General features: G+C 37.2%; 1 pseudogene; it reads left to right on the top strand.

Moving 5' to 3' along the window:
* The first annotated feature begins 2,017 nt into the window (after positions 1-2,017).
* Positions 2,018-2,149, top strand: LOC122896827 (annotated as a pseudogene).
* Positions 2,150-5,845: the final 3,696 nt, after the last annotated feature.

Below are 5,845 nucleotides of genomic sequence, written 5' to 3'. Positions count from 1 at the left end.
TATGTATCACTTTCACACCACGAAAAAATTGAAAAATCCTAGGTAGACCTGTCGTGAAGTCGGAAACTAATGAAGTATTAACTTACAGATGTGTAGGTCTGACACAGCACCGAGTCAGGGTGCTGGCAGCACTGCTCTCCCTTCTGGAGGCCCAGGGAAGAAACCATTTCCTTGTTCTTCCAGCTTCCAGAAATGGCCTCCTTTCTCCAAGTCAGCATCATTTAACCATTCTCCCTGAGTAGCCTCTCCCTCTGACCACAGCCAGGGAAGGTTTTCTTCTTTTCAGAACATATGGGATTAGATTGGGTTCACCTGGATAATCCAGAATAATCTTCCCAACTCAGTTTCACATAATCCTCCCACTTAATTTAATCATATCTACAAAGTCCTATTTGCTATGTAAGGTAACTTAGTCATAGACTCCAGGCATCAGGAAATGGACTTCTTTTAAAAAAATTTTTTTAGTACAGCTGACACACAATGTTACATTAGCTTCAGGTCTGTAACAGTGATTCAGCTTCTCTGAATGTTACCTTCCCCTTACCCTCACCACAGGTGTGGTCCCCATCTGTCACCACACAAGCCTATTACAATATCACTGACTGTATACCCTGTGCTGTCCCTTTTATTCCTGTGACTTATTCATTCCATAACTGGAAGCCTTTACCTCCCACTCTTTCACCATTTTATCCACCCCTCCACCCTCTTCCCTCTGGTAACTACCAGTTTGTTTTCTGTATTTATAGGTCTGGTTCTGCTTTTTGCTTATTAATTCATTTTGTTTTTTAGATTTTACGTATGAGTGAATTATACAACGCAACACCAAAATGGCAAACAGTCCAATTAAAAAATGGGCAGAGGACTTAAATAGAAAATTTTCCAAAGAAGACATAGAGACATAGGAAAAGATGCCCAATATCACTAATCATCAGAGAAAAGCAAATCAAAACCACAATGAGATACCACCTTATATCTGTTGGAATGGCTAAAATGAAAAGAAATAACAAGTATTGGTGAGGATATGGAATAAAGGAACCCTTGTGTACTGTTGGTGGGAATGTAAATTCATGCGGCCATGTGGAAAATAGTATGGAGAGTCCTCAAAAAAAAAAATTAAAAATAGAAATACTATATAATGCAATATTTCCACTAGTGGGTATTTATCCAAAGCACCCTAAGTATTTAAATCATCCATCAATAGATGAATGGGTAAAGAAGATTTTTTTATATATACATACATACAGAATATTATGCAGTCATAAAAAAGAATGAGAGCTTGCAACAACATGGGTGAACCTGGACGGTGTTAAGCTAAGTGAAATATAAGTCAAGCTGAGAAAGACAAATACATGATTTTGCTCAGATGTGGAAATTAAAAAACAAAACAAAACAAAGAAAGTAGACACTTTGAGGGGCTATTATTCTGCCTACCAAAATGGCATTCCATTATATTCATTCATTTTGAAGTTTCCTAGGTAAAACTATGCAACAGTCAAAAAAAAAAAAAAACCCACATACACAAAAAAATAAGGAAGACCCCAGTGACATATATTAGTAACAGAACAGTGGACACAGAATGATACATTTGCAACAACCTAAGTCACTATGGTCAATGGAAATTACTAAAAAGTATAGTACTGATGCTTATCTATTTGTTTACTGGGGTTTTGTTTTGTTTTGTTGTTTTGTTTTAGTTTTGGGTTTTTTTGTTTGTTTTGTTTTTTGTTTTTTGTTTTTTTTTTTAATAGAAGAACCAAGCGTTCTTCCAATACCCTCTTTTTTGTGTAGGTTTTTTTTTCCTTCTGTCAGCTTTATTGAAATATAATTGACATACGGCACTGAATAAGTTTAAGATATACAGCATTATGACTTACATTTATTGATAAGTAATTACTACAGTAAGTTTGGAAAACTTGTTTAGGTCTTTAACATCTGGACAACAGGGCTCATTTAGAGAAGCTTACTATGATTAATGAGAAATCCTAGTCCAATCTCCTGATTTAAAAAGCCTCAAATCATCGCTTCTCGGCCTTTTGGCTAAGATCAAGTGTAGTATCTGTTCTTATCAGTTTAAAAAGCCTCAAATCAGTTGCTTTCTTAAACACTAACAATGAAAATATAGAAAGGGAAAATAGAGAATTGATTCCATTTACTACAGCACCAAGAACCATAAGATACCTAGGAATAAACCTAGCTAAAGAGGTAAGGGATCTGTACTTGAGGAACTACAGAACACTCCTGAAAGAAACTGAAGAAGACACAAAAAGATGGAAGACCATTCCATACTCATGGATCGGAAGAATAAACACTGTTAAAATGTCTATACTGCCTAGAGCGACCTATACTTTCAATGCCATCCCGATCAAAATTCCACCAGCATTTTTCAAAGAGCTGGAACAAACAATCCTAAAATTTGTATGGAACCAGAAGAGGCCCTGAATTGCTAAGGAGATGCTGAAAAAAGAAAAACAAAACTGGGGGCATCACGTTGACTGATTTCAAGCTTTACTACAAAGCTGTGATCACCAAGACAGCACAGTACTGGCACAAAAACAGACACATAGACCAATGGAACAGAGTAGAGAGCCCAGATATGGACCCTCAATTCTATGGTCAAATAATCTTCGACAAAGCAGGAAAAAATATACAGTGGAAAAAAGACAGTCTCTTTAATAAATGGTGCTGGGAAAATTGGGCAGCTACATGTAGAAGAATGAAACTCGACCACTCTCTTACACCACACACAAAGATAAACTCAAAATGGATAAAAGACCTCAATGTGAGGCATGAATCTATCAAACTCCTAGAGGAGAATATAGGCAGTAATCTCTTTGATATCAGCCACAGCAACTTCTTTCAAGATACATCTCCAAAGGCAAAAGAGACAAAAGTGAAAATGAACTTTTGGGACTTATCAAGATAAAAACTTGTGCACAGCAAAGAAAACAGAAAAAAAAAGAGGCAACACACAGAATGGGAGAAGACATTCGCAAATGACACTATAGACAAAAGGTTGATATCCAAGAACTATAAAGAACTCCTCAAACTCAACACACAAAAAACAGATAATCATGTCAAAAAATGGGCAGAAGACATGAACAGACACTTCTCCAAAGAAGACATACAAATGGCTAACAGACACATGAAAAAATGTTCATCATCATTAGCCATCAGGGAAATTCAAATCAAAACCACATCGAGGGAAAAAAAAACCACACACATTAAGATACCACCTTACACCAGTTAGAATGGCCAAAATTAACAAGACAGTAAACAACATGTGTTGGCGAGGATGTGGAGAAAGGGGAACCCTCTTACACTGTTGGTGGGAATGCAAGGTGGTGCAGCCACTTTGGAAAACAGTGTGGAGATTCCTTAAGAAATTAAAAAGAGCCTTTCCCTATGACCCTGCAATTGCACTACTGGGTATTTACCCCAAAGATAGTGATGTAATGAAAAGAAGTACCCTAATGTTCACAGCAGCAATGGCCACAGTCACCAAACTGTGGAAAGAACCAAGATGCCCTTCAGTGGACGAACAGATAAAGAAGATATGGTCCATAATCACTATGGAGTATTATGCCTCCATCAGAAATTTTTGCTACCACTTTTGCTACACCATGGATGGGACTGGAAGAGATTATGCTGAGTGAAATAAGTCAAGCAGAGAAATTCAATTATCATATGGACTCACTTACTTGTGGAGCATAAGGAATAACATAGAGGACATTAGGAGAAGGAAGAGAAAAGTGAAGGGGGTGGAAATCAGAGGGGGAGACGAACCATGAGAGACTGTGGACTCTGAGAGACAAACTGAGGGTTTTGGTTGGGGGGGAAGGTGTGAGCCTGGTGGTGGGTATTATGGAGGGTACATATTACATGGAGCGCTGAGTGTGGTACATAAACAATGAATGCTGGAGCACTGAAAAGAAATAAAATTTTAAAAATGGAAAAAAAACCTCAAAATGACATTTCTGATTTTTTAAATTAGTAAATTTAAAAAACCCATTTTTTAAAGAAACAACTTCTTTTAATTTTTTTTAATACAAAGATGGATTTTTTTTAAGATTTTATTTATTTATTTGACAGAGATCACAAGTAGGCAGAGAGGCAGGCAGAGAGAAAGAGAAGCAGGCTCCCTATCGAACGGAGAGCCCAATGCAGGGCTCAATCCCAGGACCCTGGGATCATGACCTGAGCCGAAGGCAGAGGCTTTAACCCCCTGAGCCACCCAGGTGCTCCTTCTTTTAATTTTTTTAAGTAATCTATATACCCAGTGTGGGGCTCAAACTCATGACCCTGTGATCAAGAGTTAGACATGTTACAGAGTCAGTCAGGTGCCCCCCAAAAGCCATTTTTAAAAAAATACTTTAAGAGATGAGTATTCCCTACATCAAATAATCTCTGAAACAATTATCTTGAAACAGTGACTTAATTTGTGTCAGATCTGGCAACCTGTGTGTTCAGGGGTGGGCCAGGGAGGGAACACTGGGAAATGTGTTTGTAGGAGGCCTACAAGGAAAGAGATGGAGGGAAAAAAAAAAAAAAAAAAAAAAAAAGCCCTTTCTTTTGACTCCCAAAGTTCTGTGATTTAACAAAGCTCTCATTACTCATTCTTTTCCTTTCTGCTTTTCAGTTTTTTTCAACCTGTAAAATGGCATGGAATGATATATAATTTTATTTCTTTCCAGCCATAATTTGTATATATTTTCTCTGTCGCTATAAGTAAAACTGTTTGCTAATGCCATTGCATTGCAAAATGTACTGACTTCTAGATGCTTAAAAATGGGGGGGGGGTTGCGGTTTGCAGAGCTTTAAAAACATGCTCTGTTCAGACCAATCTTCTACATTTAACTCATGGTAAGATTGCCAGTGGAGCACATGAAACAATAGCTCTTGGGCTTCTCCCATTGACTTTGCATATGCTCTCTCTTTATTTTCAGGAACCATTTTGGAAACATGGATTAATGTTCATAGGCATCAGAGATGAAAGACTGCTGTCAAGAAAGATGTCTCAAGTTCAACCAGAAGCTGTTAACACTACTAAGGTATAAACATTTTCTTTTTGTTCTTAAAATCATCAGCAAAATGTGTTACCCACTATAGTGGTTGGGGTGTCAAGGGTTTATTTTGCTTATTTATTGTAGAAATTATGGGAAGTCTGAGGATTTTACCTGTTCGTGAGATACATAACAGGACAGCAAATAAACTGAACTTTTTTGGCAGAAGCTTGTGATCAGAACAGGATGTGACCACCAGGAGGGAATCAGGACTAGCACAGGGAACAGAATGAATGAGGGTTTGAAGCAATCTTATGTAGGTCTTGATAGACAGGGGACCCGAGCTGACATTTACTTTAGGGAACAGATCAAAATATTTCTCTGGCTAGCCTCTCACTGCCTTGCAAAGCCATTTTTAACTGTAAGTACTTTTTAAATCAATATATACTCATATAAAAGCTAAATATATAATTATGTGTTTGCTTATCTTTCCTAAGAAAGGAATATAAAAAATACTCTGCATTTAGGAAATACCCATGCAAAGTTGAAGTTTTCTTTCTCTTTTATTTTTTATCTCAACCATTTAAGTTGGGGAATCATAAATAGAACTTTAAAAATCTCTCATATGGTTCTATATGCTACATATAGCTGGCTATGATCATATTTCTATCCTATTTCTCATTTCCATTTCATAGTCCTAGACTGGCAACATGTTACTCCCCCTCTGTTGAAATGTGTGTTTCTCTGATTCATTTCTATGTTCCACACAATCTGACATTCACGTGCATCCTTCCTTCCCCTGCTATCACTAAAGCCAATGACATCCATAGAGTCAAATCCTCTTA

This window comes from Neovison vison, chromosome 1 (assembly GCF_020171115.1).
Source record: "Neovison vison isolate M4711 chromosome 1, ASM_NN_V1, whole genome shotgun sequence".
Classification (NCBI taxonomy): domain Eukaryota; kingdom Metazoa; phylum Chordata; class Mammalia; order Carnivora; family Mustelidae; genus Neogale; species Neogale vison.
The sequence above is the reverse complement of the archived record's forward strand: the minus strand, read 5'-3'. Positions and strand labels throughout refer to the sequence as shown.